This window comes from Somniosus microcephalus, chromosome 16, assembly GCF_052327205.1.
Source record: "Somniosus microcephalus isolate GS21.2 chromosome 16, FLI_Smic_1.0, whole genome shotgun sequence".
Classification (NCBI taxonomy): Eukaryota; Metazoa; Chordata; class Chondrichthyes; order Squaliformes; family Somniosidae; genus Somniosus; species Somniosus microcephalus.
The window spans coordinates 71,052,263-71,073,794 of NC_141002.1; positions in this window are offsets into that span (position 1 = coordinate 71,052,263).

Sequence of the window (21,532 nt, forward strand, 5' to 3'; positions counted from 1 at the left end):
GGCCCAGTGCTGCTTTCAGCGACTCGATGGCTTTGGCCGCGCGCCAGACGCCGGCCAAGGACAGACGCCACGCCAGCTTCTCCGGCGTCATCCAGCCCGCTCCTCCACCATCGAGCAGGTCCCCGACTCTGATCACCCTGCCAAGCACAGCCCTGCCCTCCACCAGCCACCCGGATCGCCGGTCCTGGAGGTGCGGATTCCTGAGCAGCGGCTCCCGAAGGAGAGCCGCCACTCCTGACGGGGGAGAACTGCGCCTGGAGGCAATGCTTTTCCAGACCCATAGTAGTTCCTGGTAGAAGACAGGCAACTTCCGCAGACAGGCATGTGTACCGCCCACGTCCACAAAGAGGAGCTGCGTGTCGTAATTGAGGCATGCAGCTGGCAGAAGAAATACGTCGCCAGCGCACACCACCGAGGAGGATTCTCGACGTACAGGTATTTCTGCAGGATCTGAAGATGAAAAGTCGCCACCTGGGTGCGAAGGCACACCATCGCTTGACCGCCCTCCCTAAGCGGGAGACTCAGTACCGCAGCAGAGACCCAGTGCTTCCTTTTGTCCCAGAAGAAGTCGATGAGCTTCTTCTGCATCTTGGCGACAAACGCAGGGGGAGGGCTCAAAGTGACCAACCGGTACTAAAACATGGCGGCCACCAGCTGGTTTATGACCAGCGCTCGACCCCTGTAGGAGAACAGTCGGAGCAGTCCTGTCCAGCGTCCTAGGCGAGCGGAGACTTTGGCCTCCAGCTCTTGCCAGTTCGCCGGCCAGGCGTCCTCGGCAGGGCTAAGATGGACTCCCAAGTAGAGGAGGTGCGCGGTGCTCCAGGTGAAAGGCCTGAACTCCTCCGGCAGAGAGTCTACCCGCCACTGGCCCACCAGGAGTCCAAAACATTTCTCCCAGTTGATCCTGGCGGAGGATGCGTCCGAGTAAATCTGCTGGCAATCTCGCATCCTCCGCAAGTCAACGGGATCCGTGACCATGAGGAGCACGTCATCGGCGTAAGCTGAGAGGACGACCTTCACACCCGGCCCTTGCAGAGCCAATCCCGCTAACCTCTTCTGTAAGAGGCGTAGGAAAAGCTCCACGCAAACGGCGTATAACTGATCGGACATGGGGCATCCCTGACGCACCCCCCTCCCGAAGCGAAGGGCCGCCGTTCTTACTTCTGTGTCGACCCCAGCCATGATCCCGACATGATAAATGCCGGGGGTTAGGGAGTAAAGCCCCGTAACTTAATCCGTAAAATCAGCCACCGGCACAACTAAATCCAGCGCCAGATCGGCACGCAGCTCAGCTGACGGTCGGTTCAGGGCCAAGAAGCCACGGTTCCCCTGCAGGGCCCAGCTCCTCACCGTGCACCCCCTGCTGGATGGGAGGCAGCCTGACTTATACACTCCAAGAGCCCCTTGATCCAAATATGGCACTCACTTTCATGGGGAGGTCAAGTGTTTAACAAACCTCTTTTTGATTGGGGAGAGAAAATAGCCCTGCATTCTTCATGCCGCACAGCATCATCTGTAGGGGACTCAATAATATAAGTTAATGTTAAGTATGTTCAGGTTCAGATTGGTTGGCTGCAGAGTGCCCAGCAATCTGATGAGATATTATTCCTGAAGTTGACAAATGCAGAGGTTAGTAGGGTCTTAACATTTCCCATGCCTCTGGTCTCACTGCCTTCCCCCCCTCTCTCAACCATTCACCAGATCATCTCTCATGATTTCTTCCATCTACAGCATGATATCAAAAAACACATCTTCCCTTCCCTTAAACAGCAGGTGGGTGGGGGAATTGAGGAGCCCAGGAGAGAGGGGTCTGTGGGGAAAGAGGCGTCTGGGGGAGAAAGAGAGCGGTCTGGTAGGCGAAAGACCCCTCCACCAGCACAACTTCCAACTGTCCTTCTGCTGAAACTTTCCAGTAGAACTGCAAAAGATGCAACACTTCGCTTGCTCCCATGCCATTGTTCAACAGACCAAACACACCTTTGTGAATCTGCAATTTATGTGTACTTTTTGGAACCTAGTAGAGCCAGATACACTAATACGATAGCAAAATACTGCGGATGCTGGAAATCCGAAACAACAACAGAAAATGCTGGAAAAACTCAGCAGGCGTGACCCCGAACTTCTGGTCGCCTGTCATTTCAATTCACCATTCCATTCCCACTCAGACCTCACCGTCTGCAGCCTCTTGCATTGTTCCACGGAAGCTCACCGTAAACTCGAGGAACAGCACCTCATCTTCCGATTAGGCACTTTACAGCCTTCTGGACTCAACATCGAGTTCAACAATTTCAGATCATAACCTCGGCCCCGATTATATTTATATATTTTTTATCCACACTTTTGGTTTGTGGCTTTTCCTTTTTTCTCTCTCCCACATGGCAGCTGTCTCTCACTCTGCCGGCGCATTTCACACTTCATCTCGAACCATTGTCTGTTTCTTTACCTGTCCTATTACTATCTCGTCTCACCTTGAATATCTCTTAATGTCTCTTCTTTCATCCCCTCCCCCATTTCCCAGTCCCCAAACTGCCTTTTGTTTCATTTCCTGCCTTTTCTCTCAGTTCTGTAGAAGGGTTTCAACCCGAAACGTTGACTCTATTTCTCTCTCCACAGATGTTGCCTGGCCTGCTGAGTTTACCCAGCATTTGCTGTTGTTATACCAGATACACTGTTCAGTGTCATGTCCTCTACACTGTGAAGGCCAAATGCAGATTAGTTGACTGCTTCACTGAACATTGCTGTTCTATTTGCAAGTGTGACCCTGAGCTCCCTGCTGCTTGCATTGTTAACACCCTCTCCCATTCTGAATCTGATCCCTCTCTCTTTGGCCTCCTACACTGTTCCAGCCATGCTCAATGCAAGCTTCCATACCTTCCATTTTCTTTACAACATTGGGTGTTGGTGATATGGAATAGTGGAATGAATCTGTCGTTCTTCAAACACTGGTGAGCTGTGGGTGCCAAACGGGTGCCTCACTGCAATGGATGCTCAATGGGGTGCGGGGCAGGGGGAGGGGGGGAGTCGTTAGGATCTCTCTGAATGGATGAATTAAAATGGGTTGAAATGCCTTCTTCATCTGTAAATATCTTGTGATCTGGTGCTAATATCATTTCTGCCATTTAAGCATCTCCTGTTTTCCACGTAAGCATTTAAACTGGCTTACTTGCTGAATGTTTCCATCATTCTTTGTTCTTGTTTTAGCTATTTGCATGCTCTTTTGTTTTCTTAATGCCTCTAATTTCTTTAATCCTTCTCATTGCCTGACTGAGATGATTGGGTAGATTTTAACTTGAGCCGCCCGGCGTAAACAGGGAGGTAATGGCTGGAAATACCTTACCACCTCATTTATGCCAGCCCACCGACAGCTGCCAGAGATGCCTGCATGTTTCAGTTGGGAGGTCATTTTAATATGTGAGCCTATTTATTTTCCAGCTGGGACTAACCTTTTTTCCTATTCTATTTCACTGACCCCAACCAGAGGAAACAAACTAAACAAACATTCCCTATCAAAACCCTTCATGTATTTTCTATAATAAGGTGTCCAAATTGGCTCACAACTGTGGTCTAACCAATAGTTTGTACGTATTTCTCATTACTTCTTCACCTTTTTACACAATGCCCATATTTATAAAACCCAATGGCTTTATCTACCTGCATTTGCACTGTTAGGGGATTATGAATCCCTAAGTATCTCTGTGTTCATCCAAATGCTTCAGTGCTATTTCCATTGAATATATACAACTTCCATTCTTTGTTTTTCCTCACAAAATGTATTCCCTCATCCTTATGCACGTTAGATTGTATCTGTCACTTGTGTGTCTTTTCCAGTCGGGGGAGCTGATGGCAGTGTACACGTGGTCTCCCTGTATCTGGCAGCTAATGTCATCAAGAAGACGACCGAACACCTGAAAACGGCCTCCTGGTCTGAAAAACATGAAAGCATTGAATATGTCAACCAAAGGTCCCTTTCAGGACCAACCAACCAAGATAATCGGCCCAGCACTCTGCATTTATCAACTCAACGTTGAAGACCTATCCAGAGCAAAGTGTGAGGTCTTGCCAAGGGAACTTAGAACACAAATGGTCGATGTTCTTGCCTTCCAAGAAACCCACCTACCTGAACCCAACCCATACTGGATGCAGATCCATGGATTCCACATGATAGTGTGCCGATACCACGCAAAATATGGTATGGCCACATACGTCCAGGTCGACCTAATTACCGAAGCTGAAGAAATCCCGCCAGCAGACAGCTCACTGTTCTTCATCACAATCAGAGTGGGAAAGCTGACCGTCATAAATGTCTACAAGCTGCCGACAGAGACATGGCCAACCATCGCCCTACCAACCGCTAACCACCCAGCCATCTACATTGACAATTTCAACAGCCACCACTACATGTGGGGCTACCAAAAAGTAGACCGAGCGGGCGAACAACTAGAAGACTGGGCGCTGGCCTCTGATATCCATCTCATCTTCGATGCCAAACAGCCAGACACCTTTTCCTCTGCCCGCTGGCGGAAGGAATACTCACTGGCAATGTTCCCGACAAGGCTGAGCTTTTGCAGTGTAAAGTTTCGCGCATGCACAAAACTGTGAATGGGCCACGCAGCCCCTTAAAGGGGCCGCGTATCCAAAAAAGAAGAGGAAATATTGCTCACCGGACCTCTGTTTCACGACCGGTGCCAGCAAAGAGCGGCCACTCACCAGCTCCCAGAAGATTGTTAAGAACTTTCACCGCTCACAACACTGAGCCAGCATTGTACATGTAGGGATCGAGGTACCAATAGTTGCCTCGGTCCCGAAACCAAGATAGAACCTCCGTAAGGCTTCATGGCCCACCTTCATGAGCATTGTTGAGGACACAATCCAGAAAATAGCACCATCCCCAAACAACTACAACCATTTTGCTCAACTGCTGAAAGTGGAGGCCGCAAGAAACATCCCGCGCAGCTCCAGGGACTTGAGCACAAAAATCTAGGCTGACACTCCAGTGCAGTGTTGAGGGAGCGCCGCACTGTTGGAAGTGTCATCTTTTGGATGAAACGTTACACCGAGGCCTCGTCTGCTCTCTCAGGTGAACATATTTTAAAGAAGAGCAAGTGAGTTATCCCCGGTGTCCTAGCCAATATTTATCCCTCAATCAACATCACTAAAACAGATTATCTGGTCATTATCACATTGCTGTTTGTGGGAGCTTGCTGTGCGCAAATTTGTTGCCGCATTTCCTACATTACAACAGTGGCTACACTTCAAAAAGTACTTTGTTGGCTATAAAACATTTTGGGATGTCCGGTGGCCATCAAAGATGCTATATAAATGCAAGACTTTCATTTTTTTCTCTGACCAGGTCCTTGCACTCACTACCAGAGTTCCAGAAGCAGCTGAAGATTGCAACTGCCTTTGTAGACTTGTTGGCATACAACACTGTCTGGCATGAAGCTTTCAATAATCATCCCATGCCGCAAGACTCTCAGGCTTATCAACACTCTAACGAACAATCGTAAGTACTGCGTCTATCTTGGTGACAAGACCAGCTGAACACGGACGCTCAACAACGGTCTGCCACAGTGGTCGGTGCTCGCAATGGTCTTTTTCAACATCTATATGGAGGACATGCCCTGCATCAAATCCCAGAAGTTCGCCTATGCCGATGACATAGCACTGCTGATGCAAGCATCAATGCTAGAGGAAGTAAATAGGACGCTCACAGCCAACCTGGACCTACTGGAATGCTACTTCCGACTTGGCGCCTCCGCCCCAATCCAGAGAAGACAGTTGTGTCACCGTTCCATCTGAACAACAACCCCGCCGGGAAAGAAACATAGAAACATAGAAGATAGGAGCAGGAGTAGGCCATTCGGCCCCTCGAGCCTGCTCCGCCATTCAATGTCATCATGGCTGATCATCCAAATTCAGTACCCGGTCCCTGCTTTCTCCCCATATCCCTTGATCCCTTTAGCCTTAAGATATATATACAACTCCTTCTTGAATATATTTAATGAATTGGCCTCTACTGCCTTCTGTGGTAGGGAATTTCACAGGTTCACCACTCTCTGGGTGAAGAAATTCTTCCTCACCTCTGTCCTAAATGGCTTACCCCTTATCCTTAGAATGTGACCCCTGGTTCTGGACTCCCCAACCATCGGGAACATCCTTCCTGCATCTAGTCTGTCTAGTCCTGTCAGAATGTTATAAGTTTCAATGAGATCCCCTCTCATTCTACTAAACTCCAGCAAGTACAAGCCCAATCGACCCAATCTCTCCTCATACGTCATTCCTGCCATCCTGGTGAATCTTCGCTGCACTCCTTCCATGGCAAGAACATCCTTCCTCAGATAAGGCGACCAAAACTGCACACAATACTCAAAATGTGGTCTCACCAAGGCCCTGTACAACTGCAGCAAGACATCCTTGTTCCTGTACTCGAACCCTCTCGCTACGAAGGCCAGCATACCATTTGCCTTCTTAACCGTCTGCTGCACCTGCATGCTTACCTTCAGCAACTGGTGCACAAGGACGCCCAGGTCTCGTTGCACTTCCCCTTCTCCCAATCTATTGCCATTCAGATAATAATCTGCCTTCTTGTTTTTGACACCAAAGTGGATAACCTCGCATTTATCCACGTTATATTGCATCTGCCATGCTTCTGCCCAATCACCCAACCTGTCCAAATCATACTGGAGTTTCTCGGCATCCTCCTCACAGCACACACGCCCACCCAGCTTTGTGTCGTCTGCAAACTTGGAGATATTACATCTAGTTCCCTCGTCCAGATCATTAATATATATTGTGAATAGCTGGGGTCCAAGGACCGATCCCTGCGGTACCCCACTAGTCACTGCCTGCCACTCGGAAAAAGACCCGTTTATTTCAACTCTTTGCTTTCTGTCTGCCAACCAGTTCTCTATCCAAGTCAATACCTTGCCCCCAATCCCATGTGCCTTAACTTTACATGCTAATATCTTAGGCGGGACCTTATCGAAAGCCTTTTGAAAGTCCAAATACACCACATCCACTGGTTCTCCCTTATCTATTTTACCAGTTACATCCTCAAAAAATTCCAGTAGATTAGTCAAGCACGATTTACCTTTTGTAAATCCATGTTGACTTTGTCCGATCCGGTCACTGTTTTCCAAGTGCTGTGCTATTACATCTTTTATAATGGACTCTAGCATTTTCCCCACTACCGATGTCAGGCTTACCGGTCTGTAATTCCCCGTTTTCTCTCTACCACCTTTTTTGAACAGTGGGGTAAAATTAGCTACCCGCCAATCCATGGGTACTGTTCCAGAGACTATCGAATTTTGGAAGATGACCAGCCATGCATCTACTATTTCTAGGGCCACTTCCTTAAGTACCCTAGGATGTAGATTATCAGGCCCTGGGGATTTATCGGCCTTCAATCCCGTCAATTTCTCTAACACTATTTCCCTACAAATACTGATTTCTATCAGCTCCTCCCTTTCATTAGACCCTATGTTATCCGACATCTCTGGGAGGTTATTTGTGTCCTCCTTTGTGAAGACAGAACCAAAATATGTATTTAATTGGTCTGCAATTTCTTTGTTCCCCATTATAAATTCCCCTGATTCTGACTGTAAGGGACCTATGCTTGACTTCACCAATCTTTCTCTTTTCACATATCTATAAAAGCTTTTACAGTCAGTTTTTATGTTCCCTGCAAGCTTACTCTCATACTCTATTTTCCCTCTCTTAATTAATCCCTTTGTCCTCCTTTTTGAATCCTAAACTGCTCCCAATCCTCAGGTTTACTGCTTTTTCTGGCCTATTTATATGTCCTCTCCTTGGATCTTATGCTATCCCTAATTTCCCTTGTTAGCCACGGTTGAGTCACCTTTTTTGTTTTATTTTTATGCCAAACTGGGATGAACAAATTCTATAGTTCATCCATGCGATCTTTGAATGTTTGCCATTGCCTATCCACCGTCAACCCTTTGAGTGACATTCCCCAATCAATCCTACCCAACTCGCGCCTCATGCCATCGTAGTTTCTTTTATTTAAATTCAGGACCCTAGTCTCTGAGTCAACTACTTCACTCTCCATCTTAATGAAGAATTCTATCATATTATGATTGCGCCGACCCAAGGGGCCTTGCACAACAAGATTGCTAATTAATCCTTTCTCATTACATAATACCCAGTCTAAGATGGCCTGATCTCTAGTTGGTTCCTCGACATATTGGTCCAGGAATCTATCCCGTATACACTCCAGGAATTCCTCCTCTACAGTATTGTTACTAATTTGGTTAGCCCAATCTATATATGTAGATTAAAGTCACCCATGATAACTGCTATGCCCTTATTGCACGCTTCTCTAATTTCCCTTTTAATGCCATCCCTGACCTCCGCATTACTGTTTGGAGGTCTATATACCACTCCCACTAACATTTTCTGCCCCTTGGTATTTCTCAGTTCTGCCCATACAGATTCCATATCATCAGAGCTAATATCCTTCCTTACAATTGTGTTAATCCCCTCTTTAACCAGCAATGCTACCCCACCTCCTTTTCCTTTTTGCCTGTGTTTCCTGAATATTGAATTCCCCTGGATGTTGAGTTCCCAGCCTTGGCCACCCTGGAGCCATGTTTCCATAATCCCAATCATATCATATTCGTTTACCTCTATTTGCGCAGCTAATTCATCCACCTTATTCCGAATGCTCCTCGCATTAAGACACAAAGGCCTAGAAATTGGGTTGGTAGCGCCGGTGCTGAGCGCCTAAAGAGACCTAGAATTGGGGCGAAGCCCTATGTTGGGGCGGACGCTATGAAGATAGTGCCAACTCAGATATTGACTATACATTTAGCGCCTGCGCTAAGTGTTTGCGCGCGCCTGCGAGCGCAAGCGGCTCATGACGTCATTTCAGTGTGCAACGCCTTTTAGGAGCACCTGAGCGCATATTGGGTGGCGCCCGGAGCCTTAGCGCCCAGCGCTATTAGTGACAGTTCGAGGGAGGGCTAACAGGCCCTTCTCGGAGTAGGAGGGTGCTATTTAAAGGGGACAGCTCTAGTGCAGAATCTTCTGCCACTTGGCCTGCTCATTGCGATCGCTGCTAGAGAGAGTTGGCGAGCTAATGTGGAGTGGAGTTCTGGGAATTTAGCTTTACAGTACTTGGGACCTTCAACCCTGTCCGAAGCACTTGCAGCACTACACCTAAAAGCCTTTTGACCAACTGGCATCGGAATGGGAGCTTGTTTGGAGGGCGACGGCCTCATCGCCCAACACTGTGAAGGGGCAGAGAGATGGCGGGAGAGAGGTCCGGGATTGGCCAGAAGGAGGAGGGGCAATGGAGGTCGGCCAATCCGACGGGATGCTGCGAGGGTTTTTAGGCAGCAGGTGACAAGCCTTGACATGTCGGAGGAGCAGTGTTTGGAAAGGCTCCGAATCTGGAGGGACATTGTTACTGATCTGTGCCACCTGCTTGGTCAGGATCTGCAGCCGCGTGAACGCTGCAGATCCTCCCTGTCCGTGATGGCTAAACTGACTGATGGCCTCCATTTTTATGCCAACGGATCCTTTCAGTCAGCCATTGGGGACAATGCGACTGCCACTCAGGCTGCAGTCCACTGTTGCATCCGGCAAGTGACAGATGCCCTTTATAGGCGAACGCGTCAATTCATTACCTTCCCTCGAACCCTGCAGAAGCAGGTGGAGGAGGAGGAGTATGAGGAGGAGTATGAGGAGGAGGAGGAGGAGGAAGAGCAGGCGGATGAGGAGGAGGAGGAGGAGGAAGATGGAAGGGCTGCTGAAAGTGGAAGGTCCATACGTCAGAGGCTCCTCTGGACTCCTGTCGACACCCCTGTGGCGGAATGATGAGAGTCTTAACTCATGCGCACTTTGGATGTTTGAGGGCCTCTGAATGCCAGCATCACTGAAAGTAGTCACATGCACCATGCCACATTGAAACTTCTGTTTATTGGCACAAAAGTCTTTCATTACAGCTAAACAACGTAATGTCAGCAGAAACCATAACTTTCAAAATAACTGTGAACTGTTCGGCAAAGCCGCAAAACTCAACCAACCTTCTGCAAATATAACAGCAGGTGAGGGTGTCCTTGAATTTGGACTAACAAACGTCTCAGCACCTCCCTCTACAACTGGCCCCTTGAGGGAGAACGACTTCTCTTTCGCGCCCGGCCCCTTCCCTCCCTGCTGCTCCTACGTAATTGGACCCCAGTGGCGGGCTCAAGGCTGGGGGACGCCTCCTGACTGTCTGGAAGCGCAGAAGCCCCTGAGGGATGGCCTGGCCAACCTCTGGGCTTGGAGGGTGCGGACGCAGGATGCTTGCTGTGACCATGGCTGGAAGCAGTGTGGCCTGCAGGTGGTGGCAGCTGCAATGCAGGCGTCCCAGCGCTGGCATGTGCAATGGTCTCCTGCCGAGAGAGGACACCTGCACCATGGTCGGATGACACACTGGCTATCTGAGGCGAGCGGCTCGGCTCATCCGCCACAATCGCATGCTCCACTGATTCCTGGCCTTGTACGGGAGTGGAAGGGCCCGGGGTGATCCTGTCTGATGCAGAGAGGGTGGCTGCAGTGAGAGATCGCGTTGCGTCAATCTGGCTATGGAGGAGCCCAGCAAGTGACTGCGTGGCAACAGTGAGGACCTGTGTGCCAGGTGCCAGTGCTTCGGAGAAGGCCTGGACAGTTCTTCCCATAGCTTCGGACAAGCCAGGTGCCGACCGCTCCACTGCCTCAGACAAGCCCTGCACAGACCTTTCCAGGGATTGTCCGAAGCCCTGAACAGTCCTTTCCATAGCCGACTCAAAGCCGTGGACAGTCCTCTCCATTGTTGGGCCGAAGCCCTGGATAGTCCTGGCCATTGTTGCCCCGAAGCCCTGGATAGACCTGTTCATTGTTGCCCCGAACACCTGGAGAGTCCTGTCCATTGTTGCCCCAAAGCCCTGGAGAGTCCTCTCCATTGTTGCCCCGAAGTCCAACATACTCTTAGCCAATGAATCTATTGACTCAGGCATCTTCTCCACTGCAGCCATCAGCTCCGTGTATCTGAGCCGGGCCTGTTTGCTCATCTCAGCCAGGCGACGGACCTCATCTGCACTCTGTGCAGCAGTCATTACGACCTGCCTTGCCCTGTGGGGAGACGGTGGCCGCACTTGCCTATCCCCCGTGCGTGGCTGCATGCCGCTTGGTCCGGCAACTGGTTCATCCTCAGAGCCCCCCCCTCCCCTCCAGGGGACTACTATCCCCAGTCTGTAGATGTGTCAGCTCCCCGGATTGTGCAATGGCTGGTCCGGATTCCTCCTGGTCCTCGCCTCCGGTGGCACTGGCACTGGCAGCTTCAGCGCGTTGAGCCCGAGTTGGTGCTGCTTCATCTGAAAGTGGGAGGTGGAAGAGTGGCTTTAGCAAAAGGACAGCTTTGTTGAAAGGCATGCCAGATTGCGGCAAGGCTCTGACATGACTGCACACTGAGGATGCATGCTGGCGGGGGGACCAAGTGGAAGGCAACAGGTGAAAAAGCTGAGAGTCTTACCCTCGCTGTCGGTAATGGGGTCGGCAGATGCAGTGGTCACAGGACCAGACAGACGTCCTCCAAGTATCTGGTGCACTCTCTCCTCCAGATCCGTGAGAGTGACCACTTGTGGAGGTCCGCCACCGGTTCGACGCTGCGCCTTTCGAATCATCGCCAGCTTGGACTGCAGGGGAAAGAAGGGGAAGTTCTGTAACATGATGCCTTGAGACCTCATCGCATGCCCCCCATGGTGCAAGAGCCCTTACGTGAGGCCTTGAGACCTCATCGCATGCCCCCCATGGTGCAAGAGCCCTTACATGAGGCCTTGAGACCTCATCGCATGCCCCCCATGGTGCAAGAGCCCTTACATGAGGCCTTGAGACCTCATCGCATGCCCCCCATGGTGCAAGAGCCCTTACATGAGGCCTTGAGACCTCATCGCATGCCCCCCATGGTGCAAGAGCCCTTACATGAGGCCTTGAGACCTCATCGCATGCCCCCCATGGTGCAAGAGCCCTTACATGAGGCCTTGAGACCTCATCGCATGTCCCCCATGGTGCAAGCGTCCTTACATGAGGCCTTGAGACCTCATCGCATGCCCCCCATGGTGCAAGAGCCCTTACATGAGGCCTTGAGACATCTGTCCATGTGTGTGGCCAGAAAGGGCCATGAGTGCTTGCTGACAGATGGCCATTTGGCCATCATGGCAACAGGGTGCCCGAAGTCAGCTGCAGATGGAGGGAAGCACAAGTTTGCTAAACCATCACTCACCCTAACGATCCGTGTGAGGTCGTTGAATTTCTTCCTGCACTGAACAGGGGTCCTGGTCGCCATGCTGCTGGAGTTGACCCTCACAGCAACCTCCCTCCAAGATCATCGGTAAGCCTTCTGATTCAGCCTCTTGCCATTATCCGGATACAGGACCTCTCGACGGTGTTCAACTGCAGCCACCAAGTGGTCCAGGGCCTCAGTGCTGAAGCGCTCTGCTCTCTGTCTAACCTTCTCCATGATGAACAAGTTTGTACCGCCAGACAAGGGCGAGCGCCGAATCTGAGGCCTACAGGGCGTTGGGTGTTGAAGCTCAGGCTGACTGGCCCACCCCTTTAAGAGCCGGCCGGCGCCTGGAGGTCTCGTGCTTTCCCGTAATTGAGTTCACCTGCGCTACGCCCGTCCGCGTCGATATTGAGTAGCGCCTGACCTTTTGCGCCTTAAGAGCACCGTGCAACGGCTGATTTAGCGCCTCAATCCCCTTTGGGGGCAATGCAACCCAATATCGCGCCAGGCGGCGCTAAGTTTCGTCTGGCTATAAACTTTGCGCATCGCCAGTTCTAACGCCTCAAGCGGGGCTATACCCAATTTCTAGGCCAAAGCCTTCAGGCTTGTTTTTTTAACGCTCTTAGATCTTTTAGAATTATTATTTACTGTGGCCATGTTTGATTTAAACCCTTGATTTCTCTGTCTGCCACTTTTGTTTTTCTCCTTCCTGTCTTTTGCTTTTATCCTTCTTTCCCTTTCCTCTGTCTCCCCGCTCAGGTTCCCAACCCCCTGCCATTTTAATTTAAACCCTCCCCCACAGCACTAGCAAACACTCCCCCTAGGACATCGGTCCTGGCCCTGCCCAGGTGCAAACCGTCCATTTTGTACTGGTCCCACCTCCCCCAGAACCGGTTCCAATGTCCCAGGAATTTGAATCCCTCCCCCTTGCACCATTCCTCTAGCCACATATTCAGCTGAAATATCCTTCTATTTCTACTCTGACTAGCACGTGGCACTGGTAGCAATCCTGAGATTACTACCTTTGAGGTCCTATTTTTTAATTTACCTCCTAACTCCCTGTATTCAGCTTTTAGGACCTCATCCCGGTTTTTACCTATATCGTTGGTACCTATATGCACCACGACAACTGGCTGTTCACCCCCTCCCCTTCCAAAATGTTCTGCAGCCGCTCTGAGACATCCTTGACCCTTGCACCAGGGAGGCAACACACCATCCTGGAGTCTCGTTTGCGGTCACAGAAACGCCTATCTATTCCCCTTACAATAGAATCCCCTATCACTATAGCTCTCCCACTCTTTTTCCTCCCGTCCTGTGCAGCAGAACTCAATGTTTCCTTCTGCGGAAGGCAAATTACCCATGAACCCCACCCAAAATACCTGAGCATCACCCTAGACAGAACTCTCACCTATTGGCCTCATCTCACCAACACCAGCCAAAAAGTAAAAACCAGGGTAAGCCTCGCTGGAACATCATGGGAGAGCACAGCCAGAACACTTTGCACTGCGGGAATGGTAGCATAGTGGTTATGTTACTGAACTAGTAATCCAGAGGCCTGGACTAATGATCCATGAGTTCAAATCCCACCACGGCAATTGGGGAATTTAAATTCAGTTGTTAATAAAGCTAGTATCAGTAATGGTTATCATGAACCTACTGGATTGTCGTAAAAACCGATCTGGTTCACTAATGTCCTTTAGGGAAGGAAATCTGCCATCCTTTCTCGGTCTGGCCTATATGTGACTCCAGACCCACAGCAATGTGATTGACTCTTAACTGCCCTCGGAGTTGTACCAAACTGCTACAAAGAAATATCACCACACGGTCTGCAGTGGTTCAAGAAGATGACTCACCACCTTCTCAAGGGCAATTAGTGATGGGCAATAAAGCTGGCCTTGCCAGCAACGCCCACACCATGTGAATGAATTAAAAAAAACAGTGGCCCTAGTCTGCCCTGCCTCATGGCCCTGCAGCCAGCACAAAAAGATTGCGGACATGCAGCTAAACGCCACCATGAGGACGATATCAGGGACACTTAAGTCCGCTCCCGGTGCTGTCCCATATTATTCACCGCGATGCCACCATGCTCCACGAGATGGACAAAAAATCATAAGCAACATCGACCTTCCCATTCACGAAGCCTTGAAAGACCCACCACTAAAGTGCTTAAAATTGCCGCAGCTACTCTGGGAAACAGCAGCCAATATTCATGCAGCTGGTATGAACCCACTAGCCAGATGGATGGAATAGTGGAACGCACGCAACAGAAATGACCAACACCTCATCACTGACCCAACAGCAGAGGTCCCTGCCTTCAACCAACCTCGAAGACAGTGGACAGCACTCAACCGAATCCACACAAGGCATGGGCGATGCAGCCACCTGCTCCACAAGTGGAAGATGAGGGACGACCAACAGTGCACCTGCTGCCCTTGTCCTTCTAGATGGTAGAGGTCGCGGTTTTGGAGGTGCTGTTGAAGAAGCCTTGGCGAGTTGCTGCCGTGCATCTTGTAGATGGTGCACACTGCAGCCACGGTGCGCCGGTGGTGGAGCGAGTGAATGTTTAAGGTGGTGGATGGGGTGCCAATCAAGCGGGCTGCTTTGTCCTGGATGGTGACGAGCTTCTTGAGTGTTGTTGGAGCTGCACTCATTCGGCCAAGTGGAGAGTATTCCATCACACTCCTTACTTGTGCCTTGTAGATGGTGGAAAGGCTTTGGCGAGTCAGGAGATGAGTCACTCACCACAGAATACCCAGCTTCTGACCTGCTCTTGTTGCCACGGTATTTATGTGGCTAGTCCAGTTATGTTTCTGGTCAACGGTGACCCCCCAGGACGTTGATGGTGGGGGATTCGGCGATGGTAATGCCATTCAATGTCAAGGGGCAGTGGTTAGGCTCTCACTTGTTGGAGATGGTCATTGCCTGGCACTTGTGTGGCGCGAATGTTACTTGCCATTTATCAGCCCAAGCCTGAATGTCGTCCAGGTCTTGCTGCATGCGGGCATGGACTGCTTCATTATCTGAGGAGTTGCGAATGGGACTGAACACTGTGCAATCATTAGTGAACATCCCCACTTTTGACTTTATGATGGAGGGAAAGCCATTGATGAAGCAGCTGAAGATGGTTGGGCCTAGGACACTGCCCTGAGGAATTCCTGTAGCGATGTCCTGGGTCTGAGATGATTGACCTCCGACAACCACAACTATCTTCCTTTGTGCTAGGTATGACTCCAGCCAGTGGAGAGTTTTCCCCCCGATTCTCATTGACTTCAATTTTAGTATGGCTCCTTGATGCCACACTCGGTCAAATGCTGTCTTGATGTCAAGGGCAGTCACTCTCACCTCACCTCTGGAATTCAGCTCTTTTATCCATGTTTAGACTAAGGCTGTAATGAGGCCTGGAGCCGAGTGGTCCTGGCAGAACCCAAACTGAGCATCGGTGAGTAGGTTATTGGTGAGTAGGTGCTGCTTGATAGAATTGTCGACAATACCTTCCATCACTTTGCTGATGATTGAGAGTAGACTGATGGGAGGGTAATTGGCCGGATTGGATTTTTGTGGACAGGACATTCCTGGGCAGTTTTCCACATTGTCGGGTAGGTGCCAGTGTTGTAGCTGTACTGGAACACTTGGCTAGAGGCACAGCTAGTTCTAGAGCACAAGCCAGGATGTTTTCAGGGCCCATAGTCTTTACTGTATCCTGTGTGCTCAGCCGTTTCTTGATATCACGTGGAGTGAATCAAATTGGCTGAAGACTGGTTTCTGTGATGGTGGGGACTGCAGGAGGGGGCCAAGATGGATCATCCACTCAGCACTTCTGGCTGAAGGTGCTTGCAAACACTTCAGCCTTGTCTTTTGCACTTGCATGCTGGGCTCTGCCATCAATGAGGATGGGGATGTTCATGGAGCTTCCTCCTCCCATTAGTTGTGTGATAAAAATAATAACTTCCGGGAAGTTATGTCATCACTTCCTGTGAACTGTGAACTGTGAACTATGAACTGTGTACATACCTCACTTCCTGTCATGTGTCACTTCCTGTTGGACTGGTATAAATACTGGTCTGTTCAGTATTGTAAGAGGCTTCTACCAGAGGCATGGTAAAGACCTCTCTTGTATATAGTGTGTTTATAAGTTACTTAAAGCTTACTTTAAAGTTACTTGATGGTAAGCCTCCTTTTTCTTACATCAATTTAAGTAACTTAGTATTTACACTCACGAATACTAGACCTTCGGACAAACTCGGAATTAAGGATCCAGGGAACCACCCATCATGGAGAAAATCCTTAGACCTATTCGTCTGGACTTGGACCCGAATGCACCAGCAGCTGGCAGGGTATGGAAGCATTGGTACCGTACTTTTGAGAATTTTCTGGATGAATGTGAAGCGGATGCTCCTGCTAGATTGAAGATACTTATCAATTATGTGACCCCAAAAGTGTTCGAATATGTTGATGAATGGGATAATTACGATGAGGTGATTCGGGCACTTAAGAAACTGTATGCCAAGACCCCAAATGAGGTCTATGCTAGACATCTACTGGCCACAGCCCGACAAGGGCCAGGGGAATCAATTGACGAATTCCTGCAAGAACTTCGCAAGCTCAGCGTAGATTGTAACTTTCAGGCAGCCTCAGCTGAGCTGTACCGCCAAGAAATGATTCGTGATGCTTTCATCTGCGGGATTGCCTCTCCATTTATACGCCAGCGTCTACTAGAAAGTAAAACACTTGAGCTACAAAAAGCTTTTGACCTAGCTTGTTCACTGGATTTGGCAAAGAGAAATGCAGACCTCTATCAGCTGCCCAGATCTCGATCTGCTGCTGTAGCTGCAACCAGACAATTCAAGCGGTCTCAGGTGAACCCTATCATGGGGGAATCTAATTCTGATAATTCTGATGAAGAAGAGGAGGACGACCCCACTTTAGCAGCCTCTTGGCAATCTAGGAAGGAATGCTTCTTTTGTGGAGATGCTTTTCACCCTAGGAAAACCTGCCCTGCTCGCAATGCAATCTGCAGTTATTGCGGGAAAAAAGGACACTTTGCTAAAGTTTGCCTATCAAGGGCCTCTACGAGGGCCAATCCAGCTAAGGCCTACCGAACTGCCCCAATTAGGGCCTATCAAGATGCTCCAGCTAGGACCTATCAAGCTTCCTCTCGAGCTCTCTCCCGAAGAAGCACACCGAGAGTTTTAGCCACTCTCTGTGCAACGACACCAATTACAGCTGCTTGCCCACAGAACCTGTCTCATGCTGCCACAAAAATTTCAATTAAAGGGCATACCTTAGATGCCTTAATTGACTCAGGAAGTACTGATAGTTTCATTAAGGAACAGATTGTTGCGAAATTGAAACTACATGTCTTCCCATCGGACCAGGCAATTGCGATGGCCCAGTCATCACTTAATACCAGAATCTCCGGCTTTTGTGTTGTTGATATGACACTTCATGGTCGTATGTATCCCTCCACCCGACTTTCGGTGCTCAAGGACTTATGTAGTGATCTCCTCTTAGGACTGGACTTCCAAAAACAGCATAAGAAACTCACCATTGAGTTTGGTGGATCCAAACCCGGACTTACTATTTCTAATATACCGTCTAAATTACCATTTTGTGCATTATCAGCAGCTTCACTTGATGAACCCTCATTATTTGCCAGTATTCCGCCTCAATGCCAACCGATAATAACGAAATCGCGGCGCTTTAATCAGGAAGACCAATCTTTTATTGCGGCTGAAATCTCTCGACTTCTAGCAGGGGATATCATTGAACCATGTTCGTCGCCCTGGCGGGCTCAAGTCGTCATTGTCAAGAACCCTCTAAAACCTCACAAACAGCGACTATGCATCGATTATTCGCAAACCATCAATCAATATACCGACTTGGACGCCTACCCATTGCCACGCATTGATGATATGGTTAATAAACTGGCCGAATACAAAGTGTTCTCAACTTACGATTTAAAAAGTGCCTATCATCAGTTACCCTTGAAGGTCTCAGATAAGCAGTACACAGCCTTTGAGGCTAATGGACGGCTGTACCAATTTTGTCGCCTCCCATTCAGGGTTACTAATGGAGTGGCTGTCTTTCAACGGGCAATGGATGGCCTGGTTAAGCAGGAAAACCTAAGGGACACTTTTCCCTATCTTGATAACATTACCATTGCAGGTCACGATCAACAGGAACACGACTCCAACCTCCAAAAATTTCGGGATGCCCTCCATCGCCGTAATTTGACCCTGAATGAATCCAAATCTGTTGAGTCGCAACCGACCATCAACATCCTTGGCTACTGCGTAGGCAATGGTATCATTAAGCCAGACCCAGAAAGACTTCGCCCGCTCCAAGAGCTCCCGTCACCTAAGAATCCAGCTTCTTTACGTCGGGCTCTTGGTCTGTTTGCATACTACGCTAAATGGATTCCTCATTTTTCGGACAAAATCCAACCCTTGCTGCATGCTAGATCATTTCCACTGGAAACAGCGGCTGTTGCAGCCTTTAACCTTCTCAAAAAACAGTTGGAGAAAGCGGCTCTTCACTCCATTGATGAGAATCTCCCTTTCGTGGTTGAATGTGATGCCTCGGAGGTGGCGATCTCGGCTACTCTGAATCAGGAAGGTCGTCCTGTAGCATTTATGTCCAGGACCTTACAAGGTGCCGAGCTACATTATCCTCCGGTTGAGAAAGAAGCCACAGCCATCATAGAGGCAGTACGGAAGTGGAACCATTTTCTAGCTCGCCAGCACTTTACATTGATCACGGACCAACGATCAGTCGCCTTCATGCTCGATAATCGAAAACGAACCAAAATTAAGAATAATAAAATACAACTTTGGAGGATGGAACTGGCCTCTTTTGGTTATACCATTCTCTATCGGCCTGGCAAGGAGAATGTGGCCCCGGACACCCTCACACGGGCATTCTGCTCCACTATGTCATCCTCCACCCTCATGGATGTCCACAATGGTTTGTGCCATCCTGGCGTTACGCGCATGCTACATTTCGTACGATCACGGAATCTCCCTTTTTCCACTGGAGATGTAAAGAAAATATGCTCAGAATGCCGGCTTTGTGCGGAATTAAAACCTCAGTTCTTCCGCCCCTCAGATGGTATACTCATACATGCAACCCAACCGATGCAACGACTTAGCATCGATTTTAAGGGCCCAGTGCCCTCTTCAACTCGGAACACATATTTGCTCGCCATGATCGACGAATATTCACGTTTTCCGTTTGCCTTCCCCTGCTCCAATATGCTGGCGTCCACAGTAATCTGCTGCCTTGAGCAGGTATTTTCTCTCTGTGGCATGCCGGCTTATATTCACTCAGATCGGGGTCCATCCTTTATGTCGAGGGAACTCAAGGACTACCTCTCAGAACGGGGAATTGCTACAAGCAAAACAACACCATACCATCCCATCGGAAATGGGCAGGTAGAGAGGTATAACGGTATCATCTGGAATTCCGTACGTCTCGCTTTAAGATCTCGGGGCCTACCAGACCAGCAATGGGAAACAGTGCTTCCGGATGCATTGCACTCTATACGGTCCCTGCTTTCTACAGCCACAAATACTACACCTCATGAGCGGTTCTTTGGATTCCAGCGTCGCTCACCTCATGGGACATCACTCCCGTCATGGCTAACTACTCCTGGACCTGTATTACTCCGAAGATACGTTCGGACGTCTAAAAATGACCCTCTTGTAGACGAGGTCGAACTAACCGATGCCAACCCCACCTATGCAAACATACGATATTCCGACGGCCGAGAATCTACCGTATCATTACGGGATCTGGCTCCCTGCCCACCAGGACCTAGTGGGACATCGGGTGATGGCATTTCACCAGGAAACTCTTGGGACCTATCGGGTACCCCTCTCCAGGATCCTGATCGGACACCAACTAGCTTGGTGCCGGTAGAACCCCGTGCTCAAGGTTGCGACCCTCCCAGTACCACGCATGAAAGTACTGGTCTGCCACAGACCAGCTCTGCACCTCCCTCTGAACAGAGGCAGTCTGACTTTGAACCTATTGGGGCTCGTACTCGAAGCCATGATCTCCCCGACCCTTCACAGGGCAATCCAGGCCACACGGACTCTGGCCAATGGCCAACCGCATGTAAGTGGACCAGCGACCCTCTACGACGGGAATCCAAACGGGTGCGACTCTTCCTTGTTCGGCGGCTGCGGACCAAAAGGTAGACCACAGCCTCCTAAACCTGCAGGAGGGAAGAATGTGATAAAAATAATAACTTCCGGGAAGTTATGTCATCACTTCCTGTGAACTGTGAACTGTGAACTATGAACTGTGTACATACCTCACTTCCTGTCATGTGTCACTTCCTGTTGGACTGGTATAAATACTGGTCTGTTCAGTATTGTAAGAGGCTTCTACCAGAGGCATGGTAAAGACCTCTCTTGTATATAGTGTGTTTATAAGTTACTTAAAGCTTACTTTAAAGTTACTTGATGGTAAGCCTCCTTTTTCTTACATCAAGTTGTTTAATGGTCCACCACCATTCACAACTGGATGTGGCAGGACTGCAGAGTTTTGATCTGATCCGCTGGTTGTGGGATCGCTTAGCTCTGTCTAAAGCATGCTGCTTTCGCTGTTTAGCATGCATGTAGTCCTGTGTTGCAGCTTCCCCAGGTTGGCACCTTGTTTTTAGATGCGCCGCTCAAGTATCTAGTGGCTGTTGCTACTGCACCTGCTTCCTGTTCTTCATGAGTCGGTTCTAAAGCACCAACAATGTCATCATCAGGCTCTCTGGGACATCTACTTGAATTGAGAAGTTGTGAAGCACAAAACATGCTACCACAATGTATGAGATGATGCTGGGCACATACTGCAAGACATCCTTGGACTGATCCAGACACCAGAACTTTCTTTTGACCAGCCCAATGGTTTGCTCAGTTGTTATCCTCATGTGTGCATCATTATAATTCTGTAAAGAGGTTGTCATTTGTAAATATATTGGGCTAGAATTCCTTTGAGTTTAATAGAATTGAAAATTGGACGGTTTCTATAATGGGCAGCCGATCCACAAAGTTGGTTTTATGCCCGGGGGCAAGTTGAAAATATACCTCATTAAGTTTCTTGATTTAAGAATTGAATCATTTTTTCCTCATAGTTTATATTTATCGTTACTTTTAGAACACTTTTGTGATCAGTTAACCCATGGAACTAGGCTAATTCAAGAGATTTTATCGTGATGTGTTGTATAAATAATCTGAAGATTACATTTTAATTGAATTTCAGAAATGTTTT